Source organism: Podarcis pityusensis (genome assembly GCF_964106645.2).
Source record: "Podarcis pityusensis genome assembly, chromosome: Z".
NCBI lineage: Eukaryota > Metazoa > Chordata > Lepidosauria > Squamata > Lacertidae > Podarcis > Podarcis pityusensis.
The window spans coordinates 24,841,696-24,857,300 of NC_138044.1; the positions used below are offsets into that span (position 1 = coordinate 24,841,696).

General features: G+C 47.4%; 1 protein-coding gene across 4 annotated transcripts in view; it reads left to right on the top strand.

The window, feature by feature from the left end:
• The first annotated feature begins 12,037 nt into the window (after positions 1–12,037).
• The window catches only part of CAPN6 (calpain 6), a 66,467-nt gene continuing 62,899 nt past the window's right edge, over positions 12,038–15,605 (top strand). For 3 of the 4 annotated variants that reach the window (XM_080990531.1, XM_080990532.1, XM_080990529.1), the window contains exon 1: positions 12,038–12,402. The gene's annotated coding sequence lies outside the window, so the exon portion shown is untranslated. Of the gene's footprint in view, positions 12,423–15,605 lie in introns of all 4 variants that reach the window. The other variant, XM_080990530.1, reaches the window with a different exon arrangement.

Genomic DNA, 15,605 nt, shown 5'->3' on the forward strand with positions numbered 1-15,605 from the left:
CAAGGGGTTTGTTGGGAAGGAGAAGCAGGAAACAGGTAGAACGTCATGAGGGGGCTGAAGGTCAGAACAATCTTGGTGGGCTGGCTGAAGGCAGGCTGGGTCAAAAACATGGAGGTGTCTTGGAATCTGATGCTTCACTGCTGTGGGGAACAGCCCCTCTTGAGATGTTGAATGCTGTCAACTCTGTACTCCCTCCATTGAAAGCTTCTGGTATAAATATGTAAAAAATAAACCATATTTCTTAAAGACACAACAGTCTCCACTACCTGGATTTACATAATAAATAATTAATAAGGCCTTATTACAAGAGACGTGACACAACATAACCAGACACTGGAAAGACCTTTCTGGCACAACAATTGACAACTGGTACAAAACAGTTTGGGAAACAGCTCTCCTTGAGAGATTGACAAACAGGCAATGGCTGACACATAGTTCAAGAAAGATGGCTTTACCTTGGTGTGTCTTAATTTCACATATATGCCAGTTTTCCAGAAAATGAACAATCCCTGCAATAGCATTTGGCTCAATCTGGTTGATCTAAATTTAAATTTAAATTACTGTCTTCACTTTGAACCACCCCTCCCACGCTCATCAGTATAGTCTCATTGGTAACATAAGAGGAAAAATTACTATTACTCATACTTATTCTAAGTACACCATAAAGAAGGCTGATCGCCAAAGAATTGATGCTTTTGAATTATGGTGCTGGAGGAGACTCTTGCGGGTCCCATGGACTGCAAGAAGATCAAACCTATTCATTCTTAAGGAAATCAGCCCTGAGTGCCCACTGGAAGGACAGATCATGAAGCTGAGGCTCCAATACTTGTGGTCACCTCATGAGAAGAGAAAACCCTGATGTTGGGAAATATTGAGGGCACAAGGAGAAGGGGACGACAGAGGACGAGATGGTTGGACAGTGTTCTCAAAGGTACCAACATGAGTCTGACCAAACTGCGGGAGGCAGTGGAAGACAGGAGTGCCTGGCGTGCTCTGGTCCATGGGGTCATGAGGAGTTGGACACGACTAAATGACTAAACAACAACAACAAGTGGGACGGGGGAGGGGGAGGAACCAGGGGTGTTCTAAGTACAACCACAAAGGCTCTTGATTACGCATTTATGTGATGTTGAATGTTGTCTATTAACTCTACCCTGTTTCCCCTTCGTTACTGCTTTTATTTAAACCACTCCATGAACCTAGAATTTGTACACTGACCACTAATAAAGAACCATATGTTGTAGATATTACTCCAAATTTGTGATATACAAATGACATTAGAAGACTTGGCCTTCTTTATTTGTATCACTTATTATTCCTATGATCCCCGTTTATAAAACCCAATAATAATAATAATAATAATAATAATAATAATAATAATAATATAATGATAATATAGCATCCTGCAACAGGCCTGTCAGTAGACTCGTGGTATGCTCAGGTGTGGTCTGTTGCTCTGGCTGAGAAACTGACCTGTCAGACCAGAGGCAAGATGAGTCCTTTATACTTCTACAACACCCAGCATCTATTTACCTTCCATATGAGATGCGCTAATGAATTGAGACAACCTCCCTAGACCCATGGAAACATCTGGAGAGACCTATTAGATTAGAGTCTTTAATATGAACTATAAACTGGTTCTAAGTAGTGGTTCCAGCCCTTAAGCTGGTGATACAGCTTTTCCCATTAATGACAGACTAGCTGCTATTGTTGTTATTTATTATATTCTAGTTGTGTTTATAACAGTATGGAAAGTGTGGCAACAACAAAAGAAACGAAATTCCATTTCCCCATAGGTAAATGTTATATGCGATTTCTTTGTCATTAATTGATAGAAAGCGGCTGGGTGAGGAACAACAACATGGGATTTTATTTTTTTGCCACAGCACTAATTTTCTTATGGACAATCCATGCTGGATTCCAAAACAACCCAAGGCTTCCACAGGACATAGCTTGAAAAATCAATGTTTTGAATGAATATGCAGTGCGTTTAACAAATCCTAAGACACAGTCCATGGTGGGCATGCATTCTACAGCCTGCTGCCTCAATTGTGAAACCCGACCAAAAAATAAAAGCCCTTATATGGCAAAATACTCAAGGTGAACCCCATAATAAATGTGAGCCAGATGTGAACTCCTGACTCCCGAGAATGCCACTAATGTCATAACAAGTGAGAAAATAAATGCCTGTCACAGAAGTGCATAATCCAGCCAGATCTCATCAATTATATTAGCTTTTCATAAGGGAGACAGAAGGTCCTGCACTGCTCAGAATTTATGACTGGAGGGTGCTTCCTCAAAGCACGACTGCAAGAGGAAATTGCTGGAGAAAGTATTCATCTCCCTGCCTTTCAGATGAGAACACAGTCATTAAAACCCCACTAATTCCAGTATCTTTCTGTTGACCCTGAGTTAGAATATTCTTTGGCCATGGCATCACAGTTGGGGTGGGGGGTGTTCCAAAGACATCCTGCTTCTTTTTTTGACAGTTACAGGATGTTTTCATCTACAAATAGTAGTTGAACAGATTCCCTTGGAATGAGATGAAGGGAAAGAGTTCAGAGGAAGGGAGGCTGCCATTATTGATATTGCTGTATGGTCAATGGCCAAACCTAATATTATAATCTCCTCTTCCTTTCTCCCCTCTATTAAGAAAAAAATTGCAAAATAAATGTTTCATTTATATAGGCAACATTCATATAACTATCAAAATATCATGATGTATCCATATACAAAATGAAATCATGGTTTAAAGAGTGTAGATATCTCTGGATACTATGATATTTTAAGCAGAATGTCAGTTTACATGAGTGAAAATAATATGTACAGTTGAACATTGTTCATTGTTGGAATGTAAAATTCCAAGACAAATAGACTTCGTTTTTCCAATAAATTTGTTTGGTGCACTTTCTTCTATATATATTTATAAAATATGTGCATACTGTCAATGATGTTATGCCCCCTATGCCTTTATCCCATTGCACGATGTCAACTGATTTCTCTCATTTCTAATTTCTTTCTATGACTATTTGGCTGCAAGGACCATAGCTGCTGGAAGGGCCTCCTTTTCTCCCCCCTCCCCGCCTTCTAATTTCTAAAGATGTGTAGATTGTCTTTTATGGTATCTGCCTCCGAAAGCAGCCTCCATGTACTATTAAAATATGGAGCAGTAAGAAACTAAGTACACACAATAACATGAGTATCTTATACAATGCAAACATAAAGATAATAAAACCAGCTATAATAAACAGCCTAATCAAAACAGCGTAATAAGCCAACTTAAAACCAGCTGAAGCCTTACAAACCCTGCAGCCAGTTAAAACCTTATAGCAGTGGTTCCCAATTGTTTGTCTGGGAATCCCAGAGGCTTCGCGTAACCCACCCAAGGTGTCTGTAGCCCCATTTACATAACAAAAACTATCATAGAGCTATCAACATTTTCAAAAGGAGGGGATTCACGCAGAGGCATAGGAAGGTCAGGTGGTACTTGGTGCAGAAAATTTCTTGTCACCCCCCCCACATTGATTTTTTTTAAAAAAAATCCTGCAAAAATGGTTTTACTTTATTTCGTATTTTCTTACAAAGGAATGCGGATTCTGGGCCTCTGATAACAAGTAGGCGACTGTGGACATATACTGAAATCCACAGGATGGCTTGTGTTTTGGCTTGTGTTATTTTATTTATATTTATTGTTTATTTATTTAATAAAATTTATTTTAAAAAACCTGCAAAGTGGTTTACCAAAACAGAAAACAAAAAAACCCACAGCAGTAAGAAATTAACAATCCTACTTTAAAACATACAAAAGCTAAAATATTAAGATTAAAATTACTTCAACTTCCTAAGCATCTAGGTATGCTTGCCTAAAGAAGAATGCTTTTAGCAGATGCCCGAAAAGAGTCTAGCAAAGGCACCTGCTTGTTGCAATAGGCAGGGAGTTACAAAGTGCAAGTGCTGTCACAGTAAACAACGCAGTACAGATATTATGTGGAACCTATTGTAGTGCTTGAAACTACTGAAGGGGATGTTTTATTTATTGTGATTTCACCATGCTCTGTATTATCTGAAAAGGAAAACATTTATTTAAAGAAGAGGACTGCACAGCAGCAATCTAGTCTCATCAGGATTTATTCCTGAGCTGATGGTGCATAAGATGGGCAGCAATCCTATGCACCCCTTGCATCCAACTTGTACCTAAAACTCTGCACAAGCCTGCACCAGAGAATTGTAGAGTTGGAAGGGACCTCTGAGGGTCATCTAGCCAAACCCCTGGGGCAATGCAGGAATCTCAACTAGACCATCCCTGATCGATGGCCATCTGTCTTCTGTTTTTCCCCTCAGCCAGGACACACAACAACGGAGACTGGAGGTGGGGGAAAAGATAAATTTTGACAATGGGGCAGATTTGTCAGGCATGCGCAGGAACAGCTTGAAGACATTAGACAAAGAGGAACCCCACACGCGTTTCCCCACATGTAACGTAACAGGCAGGGAGCCAGCTCAGAGATAGATACAAGGGAGACACAGATACACAGAAGTAAATAATCCGGCCTTGGGGAGAGTGTTGGCCTTGGTGGGAATGTACAGTTTACTGTACTTAGCTTCGAGATGGGAGACTGAAAGGGCTTAAAAAAATAAAGAATAAAAGTCTTGTGTCTAGGAATATTTTCCTGCAAAAGCATCAGACTGGTTGTCAAAAGTGTAAACTTCATTAATAGACCCTATTTAAAGGAATTGGTCAAATACCCACAGAATTGGTTTGCTGATTTTTTTCTCATCTTCTTTTAATTACACAGCTGCTTTTGGGTGGTCCTACCTTCATGCAGGGGAGGTTGGGGGCAAAGGGGAGGCTGGCCTGCTGAGTGCCCAGGGCGGCGCTGAGCTGCTCCTCTCGGTGCCACATGCGGGGAAAACGGGGCGGCAGCACTGCCATTGTCCCACACACTCCACGTTTGGGGGCAGCAGAGGCTTTCCGGAGGGGGATTGGGGCCCGAAGGGGGTGCGCAGGGCAGGCAGTGGCCTTGGCAGGCTTCCCCAGCAGCCCAGAAAGTCGGCCTATGTGAAGAAAATGAGACCAGGCCAAGTAGATCTGTACTTGCCTTCGCCCCGCCCCCAACCCAGCTGGCCAATTGGCTGCAGGCAGGGCGAAGGCAAGGCAAAATCTACTCGGCCTAGTCTCATTTTCTTCACATAGGCTGACTTTCCAGGACCTGGGAAGCCTAGCGGAGGGTAGGGCAATAGGACGGTTCGTAAAAAACTTTTTTTAAAAAATGCCTGCTCCGAAGGTCTTATCTTTAATTCATTAATTAATAATTAATTAATTTAGTTAATATCTTGACCCCGCTCCACTGAATTGAAATTTCAGCCTTCATGACATAGGGAAACGGCCAAGGTCAAACAGCTGTTTTCATGGAGGAGGGTCAAGATATTAACTGATATGCATGAAATTTCATATATAGCTATATAATCCCTAGTGTAGTAAGATAAGACCTTTGGAGCAGGCATTTTTTTAAAAAAAGTTTATTATGAACCACCCTAGTTGGGCAGTACAGTGGTACCTCAGGTTAAGAACTTAATTCATTCCGAAGATCCGTTCTTAATCTGAAACTGTTCTTAACCTGAAGCACCACTTTAGCTAATGGGGCCTCCTCCTGCTGCTGCTGCGCCACCGCCGCATGATTTCTGTTCTCATCCTGAAGCAAAGTTCTTAACCCAAGGTACTATTTCTGGGTTAGCGGAGTCTGTAACCTGAAGCATATGTAACCCGAGCTACCACTGTAATTGTTCCTTGATAATTTGTCACCCCCCTCCATGATGGAACCTGGGGTGAACCGCCCCGCCCTTCTTCCTACACCCCTGGGTTCATGGCTTGGCTTTTGACAAACAGGGGTCTGTAATATTTTGCTAATTGGGAACCACTGCACCTATAGGACTACCTTTTTCCTTGAGTCCCTGGAGAACTTGGGGCTCTCTAGAGGTTTGGCTGGACTCCAGCTCCCATGAGCCCTAGCCAGCATGGTCAATGGTCCTGGATGGTGGGAGCTGTAGTCAAGCAATGCCTGGCATGCCACAGGCTTTTTGGCACCAACTAGAACATAAGAGCCCTGCTGACCCATCTAGCCCAGAACTCTGTCTTCACAGTGGCCAACCAGATGCCCATGGGAAGCTTGCAAGCAGAAACCAAACATGACAGTGTTCTCCTCTCCTGCAGTTCCCAATAATGAAGTTTAAGAGGCATGTTGTGTCTGTCCGTGGAGGTAGAACATAACCATCATTGATAGCTTTATCCTTTTATTTTTATTTATTTATTTATTTATGAATGTGCCTAATCTCTCTTAAAGCCATCCAAATTGGTGGCTTGGGTAAGCAAAATCTATAGTTTAAGTATGCATATATGAAGAAACGTTTGTCCTGTGTCAACTGGTAGCTTTGACAGTGGTGGGGAGAGAGGAAATTTCTGTCAGCAGAGCGGTAAAAGAAAAATGGTTACAGTCACATCTCTGTGCTGTGGTCATGATCCTGACGGGGCCCCTTTCTATTTACAGAAGTCACACAGCTCCCATTAGTGGGCATGGATTCCTCTCAGGGGGTGGCTATGGGGATTGTCATCATAAGGGATGCATAAAGAATATACGAAGATCCTTCTGGATTGGGCCAAAGGCTCATCTAGCCCATAATGACAACATAATTATGAAATATACTCAGAGTCGCAAAGTGATTTCATGCTCTTTATTCAGCTCATAGTGGTGAGGAGGAATGAATAAATGTCCCCTCACAGTATCTGCTTTATATACATTATTTACACAATGGGCTGCACATGATTGGCTAATTCTGGAATTCTACTGTAAGCCAATCAGGTTGTGGATTCACTTCTATCTGGAGCAGGATTGGGTGGTTCCTGCCAACCAATCATACTGCTGCATTGTTCTAGGACCAATCAGACTGCTGCCTTTTGGATCCTATTGTTCTAGGACCAATCAGACTGCTACAGTTTGGATCCTATTCAACTCAGTACATAACACCCCTCCCCTCTAAGTTCCAGTCCTGCCCGGGAGGTCGCATTCATAGTCCTCAAGGTATGCCGGCGGCCTACGTGTGCGTTGTGGCCTGGGGTGTTCCCTGGTCCGGGCTCCGGGTTCTGGCTCGTGTTCCAAGGATGCTGGCTGTGATGCGGCTGTTTGGTCTGGTGCAACCGGCTCGCTCAGTCGTGGTTCTGGTTCCGGTGTCCTTTCGGCCTCACGGGTCCTCTCTGTATTTACTGATTCTGCCTCTCCTGCTGGCCCCTCCTGCTCTATGGGCCTCACTGCCCCGCTGTTCCCTTGGGACTCCTCTGACCTGTCCTCCTCCTGGTTTTCTCCCGGGAATCGTCGCCGTATCTGGTCGCAGTGGCGGCGCCAGCATTGCCCCCCATCCGTTAGCACCTCGTACGACACGGGGCCAGTGACCCTGGTGATTGTGGCGGGTACCCATGCTGGGCCTGCCCCAAAATTCTTTGCGTACACTGGGTCCTGGGCCTCGAAGGTCCGGGGGTTCCTGCCTTCCCCCACCACTACCTCATCCTGAGCTCTATCGGGGTGAAGGCGGTCCAATCTGATTGCAAGGCGCCGACCCATTAGTAGCTCAGCGGGGCTCCGGCCAGTCGTTGAGCTGGGGGTGCTGTGCTGTGCTAGAAGGAATGTGGCAAGGCGGTACTCCCAGTCCCCTTGCGTCATGCGGCGAAGGGTGTCCTTGGTGGTCCGCACCATGCGTTCTGCTTGGCCATTGGTGGCAGGGTGGAACGGCGCCGAACGGATGTGGCGGATGGCGTTCTGCGCTGTGAAGGTTTGGAATTCTCCTGACGTAAATGCAGTCCCGTTGTCTGAGACGAGAGTGTCAGGGAGCCCGTGGGTTGCAAACAGCCTGCGTAGTACCCGGATGGCTGCGGACGTGGAAGTGGACGGTACCAGTGCGACTTCCAGCCATTTGGTGTAGGAGTCCACCACTATGAAGAATGTTTTCCCCTGAAAGGGGCCAGCGAAATCCACATGCAGGCGTGACCATGGTGCTCGGGCGGACTCCCAGGACTGGACTGGGGCCCTTGGGGGATCTGGGTGGGATTCTTGGCAGGCCTGGCAGTGTTTGACCCAGGCCTCTATCTCTCCATCGATCCCCGGCCACCACACATAACTCCTGGCAAGGGCCTTCATTCTTACTACCCCTGGATGTGTCTCGTGTAGGGCTGTGAGGACCCTTTTGCAGAGGGGCTGGGGAACAACGACTCTGCTTCCCCATAACAGGCACCCCTTGTGGGCCGACAGTTCATGTTTGCGGGTTGTGTAGCCGGCGAATTCTGGCCCGGGGCTGCTGCTGGGCCATCCCCTCCACACCCAGTCCAGGACCCGGGAGATGACCCTATCTTTCTTGGAATGGTGTGCAACTTCTTGTGCCTGAATGGGGCGGTCGGGAAGCAGCTCCAGGCTCATAACCTCTTGTGCAGGTGCTGGGTCAGGGCCTGTTTCCGGTAGTGGTAGCCTGCTGAGGGCGTCCGCATGGCCCATCGCCTTCCCAGGTCGGTGAATCAGTGCATACTGGTAGCTGGCAAGGAAAATTGACCACCTGAGGACGCGAGGAGACAGCACTTGGGGGGTCTGCTTTTCGGGGGCAAACAAGCCAAGCAACGGCTTGTGGTCAGTCACCACGGTGAAGGGCCGCCCGTACAAGAAATCATGGAATTTTTTTACTCCCTTTACGATTGCCAGACCCTCCTTGTCGATTTGCGAGTAGTTCCGCTCGGTTGTGTTGAGTGTCTGGGAAAAGTACGCCACCGGTACCTCTCTTCCATCCGGGAGTTGGTGCCCCAGGACAGCTCCAATGCCATAGGGTGAGGCGTCGCATGCTAGCACCACCGGCAGCCTCTCGTCGAAGTGTGCCAAGACCGAGTTTGAGACAAGCAAGTCCTTGACTGCCTGGAATGCGGCCTCCTGGCGCTGGCCCCACACCCAAGGGGCCCGCTTGTCCAGGAGTCTGTGTAGGGGCTCCGCTACCGCCGCCTTGTGGGGAAGGAAGGAATGGTAAAAGTTCAATAGTCCCAAGAAGGCCTGAAGTTCAGTCTTGCTCTTGGGCGCTGGGGCATCACAAATGGCCCGTACCTTGTCCCCAGTCGGGTGGACCCCTTCTGCGTCCACCATAAATCCCAGAAAGTCCACCTGAGGCACTCCTAGTAGACATTTTTCCCGCTTCACCTTGAGACCCGCCGTCTGGAAACGGTGCAGAACGGTGCGGAGGCGGTCCTCAAACTCCTCTGGTGTGGGGCCGGCAATCAACACATCATCGAAGAAGGGGGTGACGCCAGGAATCCCTTTAAGGAGAGAGTCCATTATATTCTGGAATATGCCTGGTGCCACGCTGACACCGAATTGCAGCCGCTTTACCCTGAACGCTCCTCTGTGCGTCACAATCGTCTGTGCCTCTGCTGTGGCCTCATCTACTGGCAGCTGTTGATATGCTTGGGCCAAGTCCAGCTTGCCAAAAATTTTCGACCCAGCCAGGGTGGCAAGGACATGGCTGACCACTGGCACTGGGTATGCGTGGGCCGTGAGGGCCTTGTTTATGGTACATTTGTAGTCTGCGCAGATGCGGACCGAACCATTAGGCTTGACGGGTGTGACGATTGGGGTTTCCCAGGGAGCATTAGGCACCGGCTCCAGCACTCCTTGCTCTACGAGTCGGTCCAATTCCTCGTCTATACGGGGTTTCAAGGCGAACGGGACCCGGCGGGCCTTGAGCCTGACCGGTCGTACTGCGGGGTCAAGCTGTAGCGCAATGGGGGGGCCCGTATACTGTCCCAATTTCCCATCGAAAACCCCTGGAAATTCCTTGCATATGGCGTCCACGTCCACTTGTAAGCTAGTGTGGTTCACCCCGGTGACAGCTAGCCCCAGTGGTCCAAACCATGCCAATCCCAGTAAGCTAATGTAGGGGCCCTTGACCACAAGCAAGTCCAGTTGCCGCGTCCGCCCTCGGTATTGCACCCTGAAGGTCCCCACCCCCATTGTGGGGACCTTACGTTTCTGGAAGTCCCGGAGGGTGAATGGGGCCGGCCTGAGTTTGGGACCCCCAGTGGGACACAGTTTCCTTAAGGTCCTTGCCGAGATTATGGATAGAGTTGAACCCGTGTCAAGCTCCATGCGGCATGGGGCCCCCTCTATCTGTACCTCTACATAAATTTTCTCTACGTTGGGGTGGGGCAACTGGTATACCTGGAAGTCCGTGAGCTCCGTCGAGTTGCCTTGGTGCGTTGGGCCCCGGGACCTGGGGCTCTTGGATTGGTCATCTGATGCCTGGTGTCGGGTGGGCCGAGCCCGACACACCCGGGCGATGTGTCCCGATTTTCTGCACTGCCTGCACTCTGCGTTGCGGAAACGGCAGGTCCTCCTCTCGTGACTCTCCCCGCAGCTTGCGCAGTTCCCTCCTTCTCGTCGAGGCAGCTGTGGTCTGTGCGCTGCTTGAGTGCGCTGCTGTACTCGGTGCACCTCCTCCCTGTCGGATCCTGAGTCGTCGGTGAGGTCTTCATGGTGGACCCTCGGTTGGGATGGCAGGCTCGGCCGTGCCTCTTGGGTCGACCTCTCGGCAGCTTCTGTTGCCAGGGCCTCCTCCAGAGCGACCTGGAACGTTAGGTCCTTCTTAGCGTAGAGGCGTCGTTGCAGCTTCTCATCCTTCAGGCCACCGACGAGGCGGTCACGAAGCATGTTCTCCAGCTCTGAGAAGTTGCAGAACCGGGCGGCTTGGCGGAGAGAGGTCACAAACCCAGTTATGGTTTCCCCAGGGGCTTGCCGCTTTGCGTAGAAGGCATTTCGACGAGCCACCACTGAGGGCTGCGGCGAAAAGTGCCCCTTCAGCTGTTCCATTATTGTTTTGTATGGTTATTGTTTTGTACAGTAGCGACGTCTTCAGGCGCAAGGAGAGCCCGGGCGATTTCAAACGTCTCCTCTCCGCAGACGCTGAAGAATATCGCCCTCTTCTTGGCGTCTTCTTCGTCGGTGACCCCTTTGGCTTCTAGGAGGAAGGTGAAACGGGAGGCGTACGCTTCCCAGTCTCCAGATGCTGGGTTGAATGGCGAGAAGCTGCTGTTGGCTGCCATTCTGAGTTCCTTGTGCCCCGGAGCTGAAGCCTGGATACACGGTGCGAGGCAGCGGTGCGGCAGTTGGCGGTGCTGCGGTGCTGTGTGTGGCAGTCAGCTCAGCGGGATCCCATCCTCGTCGCCAGTGAAATATACTCAGAGTCGCAAAGTGATTTCATGCTCTTTATTCAGCTCATAGTGGTGAGGAGGAATGAATAAATGTCCCCTCACAGTATCTGCTTTATATACATTATTTACACAATGGGCTGCACATGATTGGCTAATTCTGGAATTCTACTGTAAGCCAATCAGGTTGTGGATTCACTTCTATCTGGAGCAGGATTGGGTGGTTCCTGCCAACCAATCATACTGCTGCATTGTTCTAGGACCAATCAGACTGCTGCCTTTTGGATCCTATTGTTCTAGGACCAATCAGACTGCTACAGTTTGGATCCTATTCAACTCAGTACATAACAAATTACAACGTAATTTACGTAAGTTACATAATTCAGCCACAGAGGACAGCAAGATGGACAACGTAGGCTTTGGTGAACGGCGAACCACAGTGGAATGGAAGCATTGCTACATTCAACGAAGACAAGGGGAAGGGAACAAAAATGCCTTCTTACATTTCTAATCCCTGCCCTGCAAACAAATCCCTGCCCTGCAAACACACATTACTTTTCTAATCTGTGTCCTTTGCACATGCTTAATGGAAGAATTGTGAAGGGGACAGAGCAGGGAGCCTGTCGAACGGAAGGATCCTATTTGATGCCAGCTGCAGTGATTTGCCTGAAAAATTCAATACCTTACAAAGCAGCAAGGTTAAGAGGGAGATTAGGTCAGTGTTGAGCAATGCTGCCACCTAGTGAGCAATTTCGGTTTCCAACAACTCCTAATGCAAATACAGCTCTTCCACTTGTAGAGCAACTAAATGGCGGAGGTCCAGGGCAGGTTTCGCAAAAACATTTCACTGCGATGCCGTAGAACTGTGAACTCTGTTGTTATGACCTAAGAAAATTTCCCTTCTGGGTCAGTAATATCACGCACCTGGCTTAGCGTTCTGTCTCCTGGCAGGGGGCTGTGAAATACCTCAGAGAATTTCTCAGGTAGATCATGGTGGTAATAGCCATGCGCTCTTATTATGGTGGCTGTGTGTCTACAGAGGGCTATTCTCTATCCGAGAGCTGCCCAAGCCAAGTTCGCTTTAAAAATAAGGAACCATCAGCATTCAAGCAACAATTCCAACACGAAAGAAAAGAGGAACTGAAAGCAACCAGCGTGGCTGCCTAAGGAGCTTACAGGTGAGCTGAAGAAAGGTACGGTAAGAAACGAAAGAAGGGGGAAATCACAAAGGAAGAGTATGCACGAGAAGCCAACAGTTGCAGAGAGAAGGTCAGGCAGGCTAAAACAGAATAAGCTCAGGCTTGCAAGAGAGTTGGAAAATAATAATAATAATAATAATAGTTTGTTTATTATTCGAAGCAAGAGGAAGGACTACAGGTCCCAGAATTTCCAGCCGTTCACAGTATAAATCAACATGTGGTTAGTGGTTATAGCATTGGACCTGGGGGACCAAGGTTCCAATCCCCACTGGGCTATGAAGCTCACTGGGTGACCTTGGGGGCCACTTACAGCCTTCCCAGCCTTGCCTACTTTACAGGCTTGTTGTGAAGATAAAACAAGGAGGGGGAGAACCGATACCATGAGCTCGTTGGAGGAAAGGTGGTGTATACAGTGGTACCCTGGGTTAAGTACTTAATTCATTCTGGAGGTCCGTTCTTAACCTGAAACTGTTCTTAACCTGAAGCACCACTTTAGCTAATGGGGCCTCCTGCTGCTGCCGCGCCGCTGGAGCTCGATTTCTGTTCTCACCCTGAAGCAAAGTTCTTAACCTGAAGCACTATTTCTCGGTTAGCAAAGTCTGTAACCTGAAGCGTATGTAACCTAAGGTACCACTGTAAATAGATAAACAATATTTTTAGTGATGCAAAGCCTCTGTTGTGGCAATGCATGACAGACCCCTGCATGCTGCAACTAGTGTCAAAGCCAGACTCAGGCCCGAGCTGAGGAGAGGCAGCAGGTGAGGGGATGCGCAGCCCGACATCACCACTGACAGAAGCCCCAGGCCTGTGCAGTGCAGCTTTCCAGTTCCAGCATCTGAAACCCCACACTAGGCACACTAGGATCTGGGGCTGCAGCACTTTTAAGCCCTTGCCCAGGGCCTTTGTGGTGGACTGAGGCAACCACCTTGGGCAGTAGAATCCTGCGGGGTTGTGCCTTGCCTGCTACCGCTGGAGTTATGCAAGATCTTGTGGAACTCTCATGGAGCTCACACACAAATGGAGCTCACACAACTTGAAAGCCTCATTATCACCTCATTTGCTCACTAGAGTAATGAAGGCCCATCAATTAATCTGGTTCTCTGGCAGATGGCACCTGAGGCCCTTCAAGAACAGAATTTGGAAAGTTCATTTTTTCCAAGGGATTTATTCTTGTTCAAGCTCCACATGTCCAAAAAAGGGAACCAATTGCTCTTTAAGTTCATCTTTTCACCAGATAGGCCAGTCTGGTTCACTTTCAGTTCTCAATTCAATTTCATCCAAACTCCCCACCCCACATTCCGAATATTACAGGCTGTTATGCTGAAGTATAAAGGATGTTTAAGAACACTAAGTATACATCTAAATGCAGAGGCTGTTGAAGGTGAATTGCTTAATTCATTTTCCCCAACAATTCTGATCTTTAAGCTTAAAGACCCACAGAGTATAACTAGTAAAAAAGCACATGTGAGATTTTATTTATTTATAAAAATATGTGTATACTGCTGTGTCATAAAAAATATATCAAAGTGGTTTACAGCAATAAAACATAAAACCATATTAAAAAAAGGTATAAAAAATAAGAAACAGGCATCAGTTAACCATTTTGGAATAATGTGTTCTTTATTTCCTGCATAGGCCTGGAGGAATAGAAAAGTTTTCAGCAGGCATTTAAAACCTGGCACAGAAGGCGCCTGTGGGATCTCTAGTGGCAAATTGTTCCACAGGACTGGGCCAGTGACACTAAAGAGTGGCTGGGGAAACCCAGCCAGATGGGTGGGGTATAAATAATAAATTATTATTATTACCGTGGTACCTTTGTTCTCAAACTTAATCCATTCCGAGAATCAGTTTGACTCCCGAAACCATTTGAAAACCAAGGGGCAGCTTCTGTTTGGCTGCAGGAATTTCCTGCACTCATCAAGTGGAAGCCGCGTTGGACATTTGGCTTCCAAAAGACGTTCGTAAACCAGAACACTTACTTCCGGGTTTGCGGCATTCAGGAGCCGATTTGTTTGACACCTACAGTGGTACCTCGGGTTACAAACACTTCGGGTTACAGACTCTGCTAACCCGAAAGTAGTACCTTGGGTTAAGAACTTTGCCTCAGGATGAGAACAGAAATTGTGCGCCGGTGGCACAGCAGCAGTGGGAGGCCCCATTAGCTAAAGTGCCACCTCAGGTTAAGAATGGACCTTCGGAACAAAGTTAAGTTCGTAACCAGAGGTACCACTGTAAGCCGTTCGAGAACCAAGGTACTACTGTATTATTATAAAGACTCAGTTTCATATTGCTGTCAAAGGAGCCTCACCGACTCAGGGAATGACCAAGGATGCTACTGCAGATGATCCTGGTGATCAATCTGGGATTATCAGGATTCAGACATTTCCTGAGTGATCTTGGACCTAAGTTTTCCAGGGCTTTGCAAATTAGCAAAAGAACCTTGAACTTGGCTTGGTAGCGGATGGGCGGCTAGCGCAGCTGTTTCAAGAAGAGAGTCTCATGCTCTTGACCAGAAGCTCCCACCAACAATCTGGCCCTGCATTCCGCTCCAGCTGCAGCTTTTGAAGCAGAGCCAAGACCATCCCTACACAGACCGCTTTGTAGTCGAGGTAGAAGTAGAAATCCTTCAAGTTCTACCTCAAAAGAAATTTAATTTATGTTCCATTCACCCAGCAACTATGGGAATTGCTTTCAGGTGGTGTAAAAGAAACAAAACAAAAAACCCTTTAACCAATTATGCGGACTTTGTTAATTGAAAATAGTTCTCTCCAAGCACTGTCCCAGAGTCCTACAGTTACCAGGACTCGGTCAGGTAAGACTACACCACTAGCTTGAGCAGCTGGACCAAGTTTCTGGAGCTGAGCCTGATGGCGGTGATGAATTAATTCCTATGCCCCACAAATAACCTAGAGATGCATTAGTTTGCCTATCCATGGACTAGATGAACCTTTTGTTCCCTTCCCAATCTCTTTCTGAATACCTAACAAGAATTGGCATTGATTCTAGTGCTAGTAGTATTATTTTGCCAAAATCTGGCCTCCTGTTTCTTACGAAGTTTCCTCTACAAAAGAGTCTGTCTCCCCCCCCCCCCCCACCCTGCCTCATTCTCAGAGCACTTGCAAATCTGTTTAGAATTTATGGATGCTATGGTTGAGATTCCTTCATTGTGGCGGGTTGGACTA